At 45.6% G+C, this 17,339-nt stretch overlaps 1 long non-coding RNA gene across 2 annotated transcripts in view; it reads left to right on the top strand.

The window, feature by feature from the left end:
• The window catches only part of LOC146347321 (uncharacterized), a 39,708-nt gene extending 32,714 nt beyond the window's left edge, over nt 1-6,994 (top strand). The window contains exon 4 of one of the 2 annotated variants that reach the window (XR_014790258.1): nt 2,847-6,994. This is a non-coding gene — a long non-coding RNA (uncharacterized LOC146347321). Of the gene's footprint in view, nt 1-82 lie in introns of both variants that reach the window. The other variant, XR_014790257.1, reaches the window with a different exon arrangement.
• Nucleotides 6,995-17,339: the final 10,345 nt, after the last annotated feature.

Below are 17,339 nucleotides of genomic sequence, written 5' to 3'. Positions count from 1 at the left end.
ATCGCTCCCGCTGCTCCATTGTCCCAACATCCTTGTCCTGCGCCCTGCCCTCAGGCTCATTTCTAGTTGCATTTTCCTACAGGAGTATAACCCAGGGGCGGCTCTCATCTCAAGTGTCTTCAGCATGGAGCCACAAAAGGCTATGATAATTGAACTCATTACCCCATCTTCTGCCAATAAAGCAAAGAGGGACTTGGCTTCACACTTCTCTTCAATCTACTGCTACAAAATTGTCATGAACAGCTCATCTAGAGCAAGCATTCAGATCAGAAATGTTTTGCTTTTTATGTCTTTGATTGCAGCGATATTGTTGGAGAGGGCCCATAGTTCAGCGATAGAGTGCAGTCCCAGCCAGGGCTGGCATCAAGGCTCAGGATGGTCGGGCATTGGCCGAGGGCCCACACTCTGGCAGGGGGCCCACTGCCAAGACCCCCTCCTCTTCATCCTTGCAACCCGCTTGTTTGCCTGCCTCTCACTGTGACCCAGACAACGGTGGTGGTGAGAAGGAGGAGACGCCACAGCCTGCTTGCTCGCTGTCTGCCTGGCAAGCATGCAGATGACAGCAGTGATGAGGAGGAGGAGGAGGAGCAGCAGCTGGAGATGATGGCAGTGAGAAGGTAGATTGACTGAAGGAGGGGATCCATTAAGGGGTCTCATTCAAGAGCCCCCCAAAACCTGGAGCTGACACTGGCCCCAACGCATGGCATCCTCGGTCTGGTGCCGGGGCCCCAGCACCCACTGCTGATCAGCCACCTGCCCTTTGCTTCCCTTGAAAACTGAAGTGTGCTTCCCCTGCTTTGGGCAGTGGCCATTTTAATTTCCCACAATGCTCCTGACATAGTACTGCTCTGGGTAGTGGCCATTTTAATTTCCCACAATGCCTGTGATGCAGCACTGCTCAGGGGCACTGTAGGAAATTAAACTGGTGTGCCCCAGAGCAATGCCATGTTGGGAGCATTTGGGGAAATGAAAATGGCGGCGCCTGATGCTGTTGAGAGCATTGGTGCTGCCTGCTACTGCCTGCCACCAAAAGGCACTTTGCTAAGGGTCCCTTTGAACCTGGAGCCAGCCATGGTAGAGCACCTGCTTGGTATGCAGAAGGTCGCAGGTTCAGTCCTTGGCGTTTCCAGTTAACAGCTTTGGGTAACAGGGGGTAGGAGAACCTTTTCTTCCTGAGGCCCTGGACAGCCACAGACACTCAGAGGAGACAGTAATAAACCTCACCTCCTTGTTAAGTAAAGCTGCATGATCTGATCTCAGAAGAATGAGTCAGCTCAGCTTGTCCCAAATCGATACTGTTCTCCTTTTGGTCCGACTGCTAAGGAGAGGATAATAACCGTGGGGGTGGGGGGTGAGGTGGCTAGAGATGGGAAGCCAGCAGCATCATAGCTCAGTAACCCAGGAAAATCTCTCAGAGTAATAATTCCTGAGACTAGAGCTATTCAGAGTTTTTCTTGCTCAGTCAACTGATGGTGACTACTCTCATCACTGATAATGCATTTTTGTCCTGGTGGCCAAGCTAGAATAAATAGACCCCATCTATGATGATGATGATGATGATGATAGCATTTATCAGTGACCCCCATGGTGTCCCATGATACTCCAGAGATGTCATATGGAGGAGACATACCTTACTGATCAGGCTGGTTGAATTCTAGCAATTTTAGATATAAACAGGTTGGTCAGGTTCTCGTTCTTCTAGCAATTTTAGATGTAAACAGGATGTGTGCCAGGTATCTAGCAATTTAAACGGGGGCTGTGCTGGCTCATTAAACATCCACCACTTCACACACGCACCCCAACCCATTCTGAGTGACATTTTCCACAGATTGTACCCTGTTATTAAGAAGTCGTGTCAGTCACACTTCTGTGAAGTGCAAAACACTTCAGGCTGCTTATCGCACACAGGAAGAAATCTCCCCTGGTTCTCTTTTCTTCTCTGCTCTTGTGCTTTCTATTCTCCATATTCTCTTCCTTTCACACATATGTGATGATTCATCCTGCTGTCCTTTCAGTGGGCCCCATCACTTGCTTTACCCTGTGTGTATCATGTGAATTGCTTTTCACCTCAAACTGTGGTTCTGCATGACAGCCTGCACGCAAAGCGTAGGGGCATCTACAATAATGTGGAAACATGACTAAAACACATCTTTGAACTATAAAGTTTGCATATCCACCCATATCTATATCATAGCTTTAATTAACTTTTCCAGCAATTGTGTAAAAGAAAAGAACCACTTGTTAACATGAAGATGTATCCCACAACACTGAAGCATTATACTCAGTATAACACTTTCTGCTTAGACTGCCTGAGTTTGGTTTGTAGCAACGTGATAAGAGAAATGCTTGGAAGAACAATATTTGTCTTACAGTGAGAAACCCAACTGTACTGTTAAATAATGCTTTCACTGAGAACTCTTGCCATTAGCTTTTGTTGTTGTTGCTGAATGTTTGCTCAAACCAAAATCTGAAATGTTGGATGTGTGTGTGTATGTGTTGGCAGTAATGTATTTATTTACCTTACTCTGGCTTTTATCATTTTTACTTTTATACATCCTAAAAAATAAGAGTGAAAAGCACCTCTCTCTATTTCCACCCCACCCTCATATATATCTTAATATATAATCCAGAAAATAAGGGAGCAATCTTACTCATGTTTAGACAGATAAAAGTCCTACAACCCCCAGCATGCCTCAGCCAGCATAGCTATCTGGGGCATGCTGGGAGTTGTAGGACTTTTATCTATCTAAATATGCATAGGATTGTGCTCTACATGTATCAGAAGTTTGGGAAACACTGCCTTGCAAGCAAAATACTGTTGATAGCAGTCATATTGTACCCAACAGGGAAACCTCTTTCAGAAGAAAGGAGACCTGAGCCACAGTGAAACCAAACTGTGCAGAATGAAAGTACCATCTGCAATGTAATAAGTAGCCTTTTCTCACTAGAGTCCGGTTATTTTTCATGGGTCACGGATGATTAAGAGGACCAAAAACATGAGAAGGGGGGAAAATAATGTTTTTCAGGTCTTCTCCTTTTTATCTTCACAACAACCTTATGTAGAAGGTCCGGTTGAAACTTTCCCGTGGCTACCCCAGCAAGTTTCATGGCTGAGCAAGGACTTCATCTTGTATCTAGAGATGTGAGATAAATTCATTCAGTTCACATTTTAATATGAACTTGCTAATTTTGCACTTTCAGATCTATATATGAACTGAAATTCAGTTCTTTCAAAATTCGCACTCCTTCAAATTTTGTGATGGACTTCTCCGATCCAAAATTGAATACAAAAATGTGTGTATTAGTTAAAGTAATGTTAAAAATGCATTACATTTTAATATGAACTTGCTAATTTTGCACTTTCAGATCTATATATGAACTGAAATTCAGTTCTTTCAAAATTCGCACTCCTTCAAATTTTGTGATGGACTTCTCTGATCCAAAATTGAATACAAAAATGTGTGTATTAGTTAAAGTAATGTTAAAAATGCATTATATTAGGGGAAATCATATGCAAAAAAAATGAATTTATTAAACAAAATTGCATACAAAAGTCTGTGTATTAGGAGAAATGCACATAAACATGTGTACAGATTTTCATGCAAATGTTAAAAAAGGTATCCTCAAGTTGATGTGGATATGTGACAAACCAAGCTTAAGTTTGGAAAAATGAGAAACAGAGAAAATGAGAGAAAATTGACAGATGCATCCATCCTTATTTGAATCTCCCAGGGCACTTCCAGACAAACAGCTCCTAGCACTACCGGTCACAAATATATTGTACAACTACGCCCTCTTTCACTCCTTAACGGATTTTCCATGGTAAGAAAAAAGACAGAGGAAGCAGTGGGAAAACATGGGAGGGTTGCAAATGGGAGGATGTCATCTTCTAGACCCCTTAGAAAATTCCATGAACAAGGCAGGGTGGTCCCCCAATAAAAGCCTCATCTGGAAGCACCCTGTGTTTCCATAGGATCATTTCCAGAGCAGTAGCTGTGTCACAGCAAAAACATCAACCATGAGGCTTGTGGCGCCTTGAAGAATGACACATTTATTATGGCATAAGCTTTTATAGACCAGAGCCCACTTCATCAGATAATGGATGGGTGTTTTCTGATTGGAAGGAGGCTGGGATATAATAATATTTTTTTTAATTCCTTATTTTGATGCACAATTTAGCCATGTCATATAAGGTCATACATTTGCACACACCATTTGGATCACAATCAGTTGTGTGCACACCATTTGCTCAATGGGCACTGATGGGGCAACTTTTCCAGAATAATAATAATAAAGGTTAGGGTTGCTAGCTTGTAGGGTGACCATGGGTAGTATCCAATTGTGGCCTTGCACACACAGCCAGCCCCACTGGCCCCAAGCCGTACATGCGGAAGGCCCCAATAGGATATCACCCCAGGTGTCCTCTTTTACAGAGGACAGTCCTCTATTTGAGGGGCTGCCAGAGGACTGTCCTCTGTTTTGAAGTCATCCTTTCTTTGAAGGGTCCAAGTCTGGCTTAAACCATCGGAAGAGAGAGCAGGACCTTGAACTTGCCCATCAACAGTTAGCACTTGCACGGCAGACAGGGCAAGGCACACAGGTCACCCGCTCTTAGTCTTCCACATAATGGTAAGATGTCCCATACTGCTATTTAAATTCTAACAATTATTTCTAAATTTGCATCTGCACATATAAATTAGCACATGCATATTTTATGCACATTTTGTCCTCTTTTTTGGTGATGCATGTCCTCCTTTTTGGTGTTTCGCAAGTGGCCACCCTACTAGTTTGATAAGTGAACATGAACTGTTAGTACCGTGTTAGCTTTAGGTGTGGAGTCACTGGCTCCCCAGGCAGTTCCTTAGCTCCCCAGCTGCTAAACCTGACCCTGGGAGGCAAGCCCAGAGCGGTGGCAAGCACAGTTGGAAGCGTACATTTTTATTAAGCTGGACAGCACTGTAATGTATCCAAATATTTTATATTCTTCCCTGTGATTTGGATTTTTAAAAACCTTCTGCTATGCACATATTACTGCGCAATACTAAGCCTCGCAATCAAATTCTGTGAATTCCTAATAATTTTAAAATAACCACCTGCCACAGGGAAAAGGGGAGGGGAGGATGAGGCTAGAACAGGGGAGGGAAACCTGTTGCCCTCCAGACGCTGTTGGACTACAACTCCTGTCTTCTCTGACCATTGGTTATGCTGGAGTTTGACAACATCTGGAGTCCAACATCTGGAGGGCTACAGGTTCCCCACCCAAGTTCTAGAATGTTGCCTGTCCACTGCCAGTGATCAGCCGCAGATGACGACAGCGGGGAGAGAGAGAGCACTTGCCTGGGTGCTGCTGGTTGGGCTACAACAGTCTCTCCCAGCCTGGTGCCCTCCAGATGGTTTGGCCTTCAACTCCTGTCAGCCCAAGCCAGCATGGAATGGTGGACAGGCAACATTCTAGAACTTGGGGAAGACTGAGGTTAGAAGCTTGGCTGACTTTTCATGGTGGAGATGTACAGGTTCAACTAAGCAAAAGGAATTTTATCTGGGGCTGACCAGATAAAATCCATTCCGATATCACTGTGTAATTTTATTTGATTTTGTTCTTCCAGTTCTAGATTTTAATGTCTCTTTTATCTATTCCTGTGCTATTTGTTGTTTTGTGATTGTATTGTGGTCTTTTAAATATTTGTATAACAGACAGTTGTGAGAACTCTTTAACACCTTATACACACAAGATCCCACTTGTATTTAGCATTATATGATCCAAAATAACAACCAAACTGCTTCATGTTCATCATCTCAGTAAATCCTTACAAGAGCCTTGTCAGCATTATTTATCCTCATACATAACGCTGTGGAGGTAGTGAACCTCAGGCCCACAAACCAAATCTCCTGGGGTCCTGTTGCATAGGTAGAGGGAATGACTGTAAGACTCAGCAGGCCTCAAACACAACTGTCCTTTATTTATCACACAGAGAACTGCAGAACTTAGCAGAAGCTCCACACACTGCTGCTGCCAAGGTTCAAAACAATAACTAAGCCATAGTACCCCCCGCCCATACATAACAGGTCCCAATCCAGCCCTCTGGGGGTCCCCAGATGGCCACATACCCTTCCCCTGACCACTAATCATTTGGTGGTTTCCCAGCGGTTGTGCAGGTTTTTCCCCATTCTGAAAGGTTGAAAAGGTTGTCAGGAAGAGCTTTCAGCTAAAATACCCTGGTGTTTTGGTATTTCATCCCCAGCTCTTCTGTTTTTGGCCATGCCCTTTGCTTTCACCCTTGCCCACTACTGGAATACAGCCGCCAAGAGCTTCTCCAGCACTGAATCTGGGCCCTCATGCTGAAAGCCATTCAGCAGCCTTGTTGTACAGGGATGGGGCAGGGGAAGGAAGGACTGAGGGTTCAAAGCTCCTGCTCACCCTAGAAGTCAGCATGTGCTGGCAGCCTGTGATATTATTTGGTTACATGGGAGGGCATCGAAGACCAATCCTGCTCTCACAGCTTTGCTACAGTTCTTCCGTGCAGCGGTAAGCAGTGGTGCCATTAGGGCAGGACTTTGGGGCAGAAGTCTAGGGCCTCATTTAGCAGGAGGACCCCCAAACGTTGCAGGGCTTGCTTACCACATTTGAAGTGAAGTAACACTCATTCCCATATAAAGAGGGGGCCCCACACATAAGACCATTAAATCCAGAGTCTACTCTGGCAGTAATAGCTTGCCTAGTGCAGCAAAATAGCTTGATAAAGCCCGAACCTCTGGGCCCAAAGGGGGCCTGAATATTGAAAGCATACCAGGCCCGGAAGCTCCTGCCTATCCCCCTGGCCCTCTGCCCTCGGGAAGAAGTCATGACAGAGCAGTTTACATCTATAGTGCAGATACGCCCGCTCTATAACAGAGTAAGGGAATTCCTGTAAACTAAAGATATACTGAATGGGCAAAGTAATCTCTTCTTTTAACTTCAAAGGGCTTTGTGAGGCAAGAGAGGGGTTTTTTTTTCCGCCCCACTTTCAAAGGGATGTAAAGACACAGAGGTCCTGTCTACAAGGTGCACAGGGCTGTTTTCTGTTTGTTTGTTTAACTGTACATACATTCAGTTGACATGTAACTGTACACAGAAAACTGTTATGGATTACATGCTCCGCTAGTATATATGGGGGTGTAGAGCTCTGGGGTCGCACCGGCGCTTCGCTCCTGCACTTTTACTGGAGCCGGCTCCTGGCCGGGTCTCAGTCTGCTGCGGCGGGGCAGTCGCGGTGGAGGAGGAGGGAGCAGAGGGAGTGCGGGCAGCTGGCGGCTGCCTCTCGCCTACCACGCAGAGCCGGTCAGACAAAGGGGGCGAGAGAGGGAGCCTGAGGGAGCTCTGCAGCCTCCTCTCGGCGCCCCCTATTCTCCTCCTCAGCTCTCGGCTTCTCCGCCTTCCACCCCCGGAGGAGCTGCCACACCTCGCAACTCGACCATCCCCAGCCAGCCCCTCAGCTTCCCGATCTTTCCCCCACCCTGCTGCCCGTCCCTGCTCCATCCCTGCGCGCCCAGCGCTGCCCTCGTCATCCTGCAGCACCAGGCACCCAGCAGGAGTGGGGGCGGGGGGGGCTCTGCCGCCGCTGCCATTGTCTGTTGCTCGTGCGCATGCGTGGGGTTCGCTGTGAGTGGGAGAGGGATTCTAGTGGGCTGGATGTGCAGACGTTAGCAGGGGGTCGTGTTTTAGCACCATGCAGTGAAAAGTTTTCACCTGTTGTTTGCACATCAAGTTTGTCCTTCAAGGCACAGGAGGGGTCTGGGGTTAGATCCAACCCCTCTGGTTGACAGTAGGATCCTAGGTTTGTTTACTCGGAAGTAAGTCCCAATATGTTCAGTGGAGTTTATGTTGGAAGGACCAGGGCTGGGAGTCATTTAACCTGAACTTGAAGGGTTAATATGAGTAAGGTGGGAGAGAATGAGAGCCCCCTTTGCCTTTTCCTTGTCTCCTCCCCCTACTTTCCTATCTTCCTTCTCCTGCAAGTGATGCTGCCCTCAGCCAGCTTATCTTGAGGTGTAAGTTTGTTATATCTCCAGTAAAAGTCTGTTCCTAACCCACTACTCGAGTGTGTTCTGTCTACATCCGTGGCTACTGATGGGGGGCTGATTCGAACTTCAGTTTACTCCCCTAGTGAGTGTAGTTATGCTTGTATCCTTGTAGGGCAATCCTACTTGTATATTCAGAGGTAAGTACCATTATGTTCAATGAGATCTACTCCCAAATTGTCAGGGTTGCCTCTGAGCACATAGCAGAGTAGTTCAGATTCTGAGGAAGAGCTGCAAAACGTGGAGGAGGAACTTTCCCAGGCTTCAGAGGCACAGCTGGACGGAGAGGGGCCCCCTTCTTACAGTCCTGTGATAGATAACGAACAGGGGGAAGCGGGGGCAGGAGAACCTGAACTCTTAGATTCCAGGCACAGATGCAGACACAAGCGGGAGATGGCAGGGGCAGAGCTTAGGCGGTGTCAACAGCTGCATCTAGAGGTGTCACAGGAGAGAAGGAGATCTTCCCCTCCCACCCCTTAAGTTAGGATAGTTTGCTGCCTTTTCCCAAGTGGTGACCAACTTTCATAGCTTCCCCTTGAACTCCGTGAAGGCTTTTCCTTTGTAGTCTGGGAGTCGCTAGCAATTTGCATCTGTATACCTCATTAGAGTAAATGCATTAAAGCCATGGAATAAAAGCCTCTTGCTTGTGTTTTGATTTGGCTTTTGGGGTTCTCAGCAAGGCAAAAAGGGAATCCTTACACAAATAGGTGTGTATAGGCTTGCAGCCTTAAAGGAGCTGTGGGTCACCACGGACTAAGATCCATCTATTTTAATAGGGCATTGCTTCACACCTGGTTGCAATGGCTCATAATAATAATACAAATTTATTATTATTATTATTAGTTTCCTGAATTAAATAGGACTAACCTTTTAAACGACACTGGAGGCATTCAAGACGAGGCTGGACAGCCATCTGTCAAGGATGCTTTGACTTGGATTCCTGCACTGAGCAGGGGGTTGGACTCGATGGCCTTGTAGGCCCCTTCCAACCCTACTATTCTGTGATTAACCAAATAATATTTTCTAGCAAGTTGCTGGACATGACTTTGTGTGTGTGTTTTCTTTTCAAATGGACCTTTTAGTAATTCTGAATTAGGGTGACCAGATACTCCAAACAAGGTGACTGAAAGCTCATTTGTATTATATAATCTTACAAGGTTGTACAATCTTAGAAGGGGGTGTGGCTGTCACTCCCATGAAGGGACCCTGCACTTCTGAATTTGCCACTAAGCTACTGAGTATTATAAATGGAAATGCCGAGTTGCTTGGTTGTGTAGCGCCCTCTGGTGGCGCACATTCAAGAAAAGTAAAGCAGCCTCTCTGAAGATAAGACTCGGAGATCCGTTTTTCCATCAAGCTCCATGTCACATGGGAGACATGCAAGCACCAACAACCTGCAACGTTCTCCCCGGCAATGAGCAATTGAGGATATGTGGTGGGATAACAATTGCCTTAGCTGCATTTTCCTGCCCCTACAAGTGAATATAAGACTATAAGAGCATAGGAAGCTGCATTATACAGAGCCAGACACTTGGTCCATCTAGCCCAGTATTGTTGACACTGACCGGCCACGGCTCTCCAGGGTTTCAACCAGGGTGATCTCCTAGCCGTTCCTGGAGATGCTGGGGATCGAACCTGGGACTTTCTGCATGCTAAGCAGGTGCTCTACCACTGAGCTACAGGCCTCAAGTGGCAGCCAATTCAGCAGAGTGGGGGAACTGCAGAGAGATGCAAGAGGAGTCATGTCTCCCTTCATGTACAGTTTGGCCTTTAACTGGTCAGCACCAGGGTTGCCAACTTCCCAACCAGCCGCTGCAGCTGCACCTTTGACAGCTGCGGACAAGATCAGGTAGTAACATGTTGCTCCCATGCAGTAAAAAGCTTCACCAGCTGATTTCCGCGCATCAAGCTGCTGTTAAAGGCACAATGGGCAGCCAGACAGGGCTTTTCTGCCTGCTCAGTTAGTACTCCTAGTCCAAACTGGAACCATCCAATTCATGGGTTCAAGTGGGTTTCTATGTCTGAGAGCCAAATGACACATTATGTTATGTGTGTGGCTAGCATCCACATCAGGGGATTTAAATGTTTAATTCTAAGCAGCGGGGGGGGGGTAATTTTAATTGGGACCACAGCACACAGGAAGGGGAGGTTTAATCTTTCCCTCTCCAGCCGTGATATTGACAAAATCCACCCCCCACTCTGCAATTAGCAATAGAGAAAAAGCTCCATTGGCACCAACACCCCCCTCACCGGCCAGGGATCTGATGACACTCCATCCCCTGGCCTGTGGAGAGGTTCAGGGAGAGCAATCCAGCCCTTGGACCCCAAACAGTTCCCCATTCCTGGATTGGCTCCTTTACCGGAGACTTCATATTTCATCACATGCACACAGCAGACTCAGTACATATACACACATGGGTTGCAGTACCCTGGCAGATATGTTAATAAAGTGAGAATTAAATATAACAAGAATGCAAAATATATAGTCATTGGACTATTACATAACCTGTATTTTTACTGAAGCATCGACCAGGAATATTAGAGCACAGTTAATGTATAAATGTAATACAGAACCAATGAGTTGTGAGGGCTGCTGTCCTTCTCTCTTGATAGAAACTTGGCGCCTTTAACAGCTGCCTTAAAATTCAGAATAATCTGGATTCTTATTATCCTTTGTTGCACTGGACTAGTTCCCAATTTTCCCCATGCTACTCCCAGTTACACAAGACCAGAACGAGGCCTACACAATGGAGTGAGAACAGGAGTATTCTTGATGGGGAAAGGGGAAAGGGTTTTAGGCCATAATTTCCAGTCTTGAAAAAAATATATTTAAATCTTGACAGGTGCAGTATGGTACTGTCCCAGCAACAATTGTATGCAATAAAATTAGATTCAATAGCAACTACTGGTTGTTCCCAGATGGCTTTTAATAGACTTTTCTACACTGTATATTCAAGGGGCTGCTGTTTTTTCCACCGTTTCAGGGACACTTTTTTGTACTGAAAGGTCCAGGGGAAAAGGCCAGCCAGTTCTTTGTTTCTCTTCCCTTTGTAACCAGCTGCAAGCCATCTTGGGTTGGAGGTGGGGAGGTTGGGGAGCTAAGAGAATGAGGGAGCCTTGCACTTAAATGTCAGTTCTGGAGACATCTTTTGGTTCCAGAGAATATGGTGGATGCCCCTTATTTGCCTCATACAATCACAGAATCATAGAATAGTAGGGTTGGAAGGGGCCTACAAGACCATTAAGTCCAACCCCCTGCTCAGTGCAGGAATCCAAGTCAGAGCATCCCCGACAGATGGCTGTCCACTTCATCTTGAATGCCTCCAGTGTGGGAGAGCCCACCACCTCCCTAGGTAATGGGTTCCATTGTCCTATTGCTCTAACAGTCAGGAAGTTTTTCTTGATGTTCAGCCAGAATCTGGCTTCCTGTCACTTGAGCCCATTATTCCGTGTCCTGCACTCTGGGATGATTGAGAAGAGATCCTGGCCTTCCTCTCTGTGACAACCTTTCAAGTACTTGAAGAGTGCTATCATATCTCCCCTCAGTCTTCTCTTCTCAAGGCTAAACATGCCCAGTTCTTTCAGTCTCTCTTCATAGGGCTTTGTTTCCAGTCCCCTGATCATCCTTGTTGCTCTCCTCTGAACCCTCTCCAGCTTGTCTGCATCCTTCTTAAAGTGTGGTGCCCAGAACTGGACACCGTACTCCAGATGAGGCCTAACCAGTGGTGAGTAGAGGGGAACTAGTACTTCCCAGGATTTGGAAGCTATGCTACTGTTAATGCAGCCCAAAATAGCATTTGCTTTTTTTGCAGCCACATCACATTGTTGGCTCATATTCTGCTTGTGATCGACAACAATTCCAAGATCTTTCTCGCTTGTAGTGTTGTTGAGCCACGTATCCCCCATCTTGTAACTGTGCATTTGGTTTCTTTTTCCTAGGTGCAGAACTTGGCATGTATCCCTATTAAATGTCATTCTGTTGTTTTCTGCCCAGCACTCCAGTCTGTCAAGATCACTTTGAATTTTGTTTCTGTCTTCCAAAGAATTAGCTATCCTGCCCAATTTTGTGTCATCTGCAAATTTGATCAGCATTCCCTGCACCTCCTCTTCCAAGTCATTAATACAAATGTTGAAGAGCACTGGGCCCAGGACTGAGCCCTGCGGTACCCGGCTCGTTACCTCTCCTCAGTTTGAGAAGGTCCCATTGATAAGCACTCTTTGAGTCCGATTCTGTAGCCAACTGTGGATCCACCTGAGAGTTGTTTCATGTAGCCCACTTTGAGCTAGTTTGCTCATCAGGATATCATGGGGCACTTTGTCGAAAGCTTTGCTAAATTCGAGGTATATGATGTCTACAGCATTCCCACAGTCCACAACAGAGTGGTAAAATGATATCAGATTCATCTGGCAGGATTTGTTCTTGACAAATCCATCTTGTCTTTGAGTAATCACTGCATTGTTTTCAAGGTGCTTACAGATGGATTGCTTTATCATCTGCTCCAGAATTTTCCGAGGGAGTAATGTCAGACTGACTGGTCTGTAGTTCTCAGGTTGCTCCTTTTAACCCTTTTTGAAGATAGGGACAACATTAGCCCTCCTCCAGTCATCTGGCACTTCCCCCGTCCTCCATGATTTCTCAAAGAGAATAGACAGCGGCTCTGAGAGTTCTTCTGCCAGTTCCTTTATTACTCTAGAATGCAGTTCATCTGGCCCTGGAGATTTGAACTCATTCAAAGTAATTAGGTGTTCCTTGACCATATGCCTATCGATCTCAAGCTGCAATCCTGCCCCTTCAGCCTGTACTTTGCTTTGCCGGGGGGTGGTGGTCATAAACCCTCTTTTGGGAGAAGACTGAGCCAAAGGAGGAATTGAGCACTCCTGCCTTTTGTTTGTCATCTGTTATCATTTTGCCATCCTTATTTAATAGGTGACCCACCATTTTTTTCCTCTGTCTTTTACAATGCACGTAGCTGAAGAAAGCTTTTTTGTTGCTTTTAGCATCCCTCGCTAACCTCAGCTCGTTCTCAGCTTTAGCCTTCCTGACGCCATCCCTGCAATTCTGTGCTACCTGCCTGTACTCTTCCTTTGTTGCCTGGCCTTCCTTCCACTTCCTATATGTGTACTTCTTTGTTTTCAGGTAATCTCTAAGCTTTTTGTGAAGCCACGTTGGCTTCTTCTGTTGTCTTCCACCTTCTTTCCTTGTTGGCATTGTTTGTAATTGTGCCTTGAGAATTTCCTTTTTTAAAAACTTCCACCCATCTTGGACTCCTTTTCTCGTTAGAATCACTTGCCATGGGACCTTATTTATCATTGTTCTGAGTTGATTAAAATCAGCTTTCCTAAAATCCAGGGTACGGGTTTGGCTACACTCGGCTTTTGCTTCCTTTAGAACCATGAACTCAAGTATAACATGGTCGCTTTCTCCCAGAGTTCCTGTAACTGCTACTTTACCCACTAAGTCATCTCTGTTGGTTAGGATCAAGTCAAGGATAGCCAATCCTCTAGTTCTTTCCTCTACTTTATGTAGGAGGAAGTTATCCGCCACACAAGTCAGGAATTTCCTGGAGGGGCCATGTTTTGCAGAATTTGTCTCCCAACAAATATCAGGGAAATTGAAGTCCCCCATTACTACTACATCATGCTTCCCTGAAACATTGGCTATTTGCTTTTCAGAAGTTTCATCCTCGTCTTCTCCTTGATTGGGTGGCCGGTAGTAGACTCTGACCACCAGGTTACTTTTATTCATTGCTCCATTTATTTTAACCCAGATGCTCTTGATGGGGCTACCAAGCTCATTGTCTTGTATTTCTGTGCAGAGATATGCATTTTTAATATATAGTGCAACCCCACCACCCTTTCTGTTCCTCCTCTTCTTTTTGAACAAATTATATCCTTCAATTGCTATATTTCAGTCATGGGAGTCATCCCACCAAGTCTCAGTTATACCTATCAAGTCATAATTTCCCCATAATTGAACATAAGAGTTCAAGTTCGTTCTGTTTGTTTCCCATACTCTGAGCATTAGTATATAGACATCGAAGACCATGTGCTTCATGGTCTGGCTTTCTTCCTACATATTTGTGAAGACTATTATTGGTAGGCTGACCATATTTCCTTGAGACAAATACGGGATATTGGGATGACAAAAACGGGATGGGGTTATGTAATATTCTGCTGTAATAAAAAAATAGCTAACAGCCTGTTGAATCGAAATATGAGTCTGAAAAGTCCGAATCAAACTGAATGTAGGGCAGAAAGAATCTCCATGGGTAGAATGATGGTAGAAATAACAGTAAGACTCATCCTCCTGGCTCCCACACGCTGAATGGGGCTTAGCGACTGCCTTTTGAATTCCCCACCACTGTAGGCAAGCAAGGGGGCGGCGTCTGATCGTCGCTAGCTCAAGAAGCCTGGCCCTGGCTGGACAAAGTAAAGGGAACTTCCTCTTCATCACACTAGTAGTTTTACTGCATGCATTGATTAGCATAGAGCCTTATGATAAACGCGTTCAGTTTATCTGACGTGATTTCTGAAGTCTGACGTGATTTCTTCGTAGCTCCACTTGGCGGTATCATTTGTTCCCACATGGATCAGGAGAAAGGGATACCTGTCAGTGGGCTTTATGAGTGCAGGCAACCCTTCAGTCACGTCTCTATTCCATCCTCCTGGAGACAGCATACCTGGCGAGTCCACGGGTCTTCGTGACATACTTGGGTTTTGATCCCACACAGCAAGGAGTCTCCCACTACTACTACTCTTCTCTTCCTGTTGTTGTAGGCCTTGGTTTCATCGCCTCTGCTTGGCTGACCTTCAGCCTCTTGCTCGCTCTCATGCAGGTTCCCCTGTAATTCTTTCTCTGCAGGCTGTCCTCCAGTCTCATTCTCAAGTACCTGGAAATGGTTCCCCAGTTCCACTGCCTCCACTGGTGCCGAGTGTCTTCTAGTTCTTCTGCTCCTGCCACCCTTTTCCAAGGAGTATCCCCTACTTAATTTTTCCTCACCTCAGCAGTTTCCTCTTCTGCCTCAGCTTGCTTTTGCTCTTCTAACTCCTGTACTTTGCTTTGCTGCTGTAGTTCCACCATTCTGTCCAAGAACTCTTCGTGTTCTCTTATTCCCTGGAGGGTCAACACTCGCTGCTCCAGTCCTCTTACTTTTTCTTCCCGCAGTGTGATCAACTAGCACTTCCTGCACATGTAGGCCACGTTGTTCTCAGGCAAGTAAACAAACATGGCACACACCTTGCAGGTCACCACCACTGGAGAGTCTTGTCCTTCCATAGCCTCTTTTCCTTTTTTGGGTCTAGCTTTCTGGTTGTTCTAGAGTAGCCTGTGCCTCGTCTCTACTCACTGCAGGTTAAAAACAGAGTCCTACTGACATGGAAGTGTGTGTAACAAGAAAAAAAAATTAATTAAAAAAATGTTAAAAATATATAAAATAAAATAAAAATAATAAATATATAAAATAAATAAATAAATAAATAAAATATTAATAATAATAATTTTAAAAATATTAGGGACCTCCCCCTTGACCTCCCCTGCTGAACTCCCCTGGCCAACTCCTGTTTGCTGTCCCTGTGCGCTCGCTCCGATCGCTCGCTCTCTGGGAGCTTGCTTGCTTCTGTAGTCCCTAGACCAGCTGGAGCAGCTTCCTCTGCTCTGCTCAGCTGGGAGGTGGGAAACAGGCCTTCACACAGACCTCAAGATACAAGACTAAAAAAACTATGCTTTTTCCTGACAACCACACCAAAAAGAGATTGCAGGACTTTATTTGTGCACCAATTGGTGCAGTTGGTTTTCAGGGCTGGCCCTGTCATTAGGCAGAGTGAGGCAACTGCCTCAGGTGGCAGATGCTGGGGGCAGCAGCGGTAGCTCCACAGCAGTTCCTCCTAAACCTCACAGCCATTTTACTGTCTTGGAGGACAAAGTAGTGTGTGCCACACATCCTGTCCTGCACTCCCTAAACTAGCTTGCTGCCCTCAGGTGTGATGGAAGGCCCTATCCTGTTGCAGTGTTGAAGCAAGATTCAACTGCCTGGCTTCTGTCCATGGAATGGAAGGGGGTGCCATCTTTGCCTCAGGCACCAAAAAGTCTTGGGCTGGCCCTGTTGGTGTTGCCCTGCCACTTAAATGCTCTGCTTTTAGTGTGAACCGCTTGGAGGTTTTATCATATTAAGCAGTATCGGAAGAAGAAGAGGAAGAAGACGTCGAAATTAACAGAAAGTCACACCACTTATCTCTTCAGCTGCTTAAATTTTGCATGCCTGCCAAGCTATGGCTAAAGGCATAGGAGCAATGTTAGTAGAAAAAGATGGCAATTCTTATTCCTAAAGGTTGCTAGTGACAATGTAACACCTTCAGACACACATGAAGCAACCCTAACACTTTTGGGGGCGGGCCTGAGTACGAGGTCGCTTCTGAGTAACTGGGCATACAATTGCACTTAGGTAAGTCACTATTTATTCAGCCTCTGCCCTTACATCTGCAATATGAAGATAATAATGCTGAACTACCTTACAGGGTTGTTCTAAGGAGTGTGTGTGTGTAACACTTTGAAACCTGAAAAGCTATGCCTTTGCTTAGTATTATTATAGAAGGAGTAAAAGAAGCTGCACCTTTCAGGGCTCTCCTTCCAGTGCAACTAAGGCTACAGTGCTATGCACACTTACCTGGAAGTCATTACCACTGAACATGGTGGACTTACTTGCAAGTAAAGATGCTTAGGATCACACTGTTAGTCTTGCCTCAAAATTACTATTCTTCCTTCCCCCACCCACCCCCTGACAAGTGTATTAGCCTGTCTTTGACACATGCTGGTGATACACATCCATGGTATGCAAAGGCCTAAAAAGAAACAAGGCACAATAATTCTCTCCCATACTTTACAAATGCTTCCTTGTGTGGCTGTCTGGAATCATGTCTTACTCACCCTGGGTGACCAGGTGAGTGGCTATTGACAAGACTGCAGTAATCCTGTGGCAAACAGAATCTGGCTTCCAGATGTGAAAGATGTTTACACATTTTGTGTATGGTTCCTCATGCATAAACTTTATTTTTACCCAGTGTAATGATTTTCCAACCTGAATTTGTGCTGCTTTAGTTCCTGTTGTAATTGACCTCAGAATCAGAGACAAAAAGCCACATGTAGCCTGGCAGTCTTGTCTTCTTGCTCCCTTTTCCTCAGTTACTCAACCCTGCCACTACCTCCATGGCTATGCTACCTTTTTTTATCCCCCAGAGGGTACGATCTATTATTTAGAAAGGAAAGCTCTGGAAAGAGATAGTAA

The sequence above is a fragment of the Heloderma suspectum genome, chromosome 4 (assembly GCF_057233095.1).
Source record: "Heloderma suspectum isolate Gila_16-S chromosome 4, 16-S_ref, whole genome shotgun sequence".
Classification (NCBI taxonomy): domain Eukaryota; kingdom Metazoa; phylum Chordata; class Lepidosauria; order Squamata; family Helodermatidae; genus Heloderma; species Heloderma suspectum.
The sequence above is the reverse complement of the archived record's forward strand: the minus strand, read 5'-3'. Positions and strand labels throughout refer to the sequence as shown.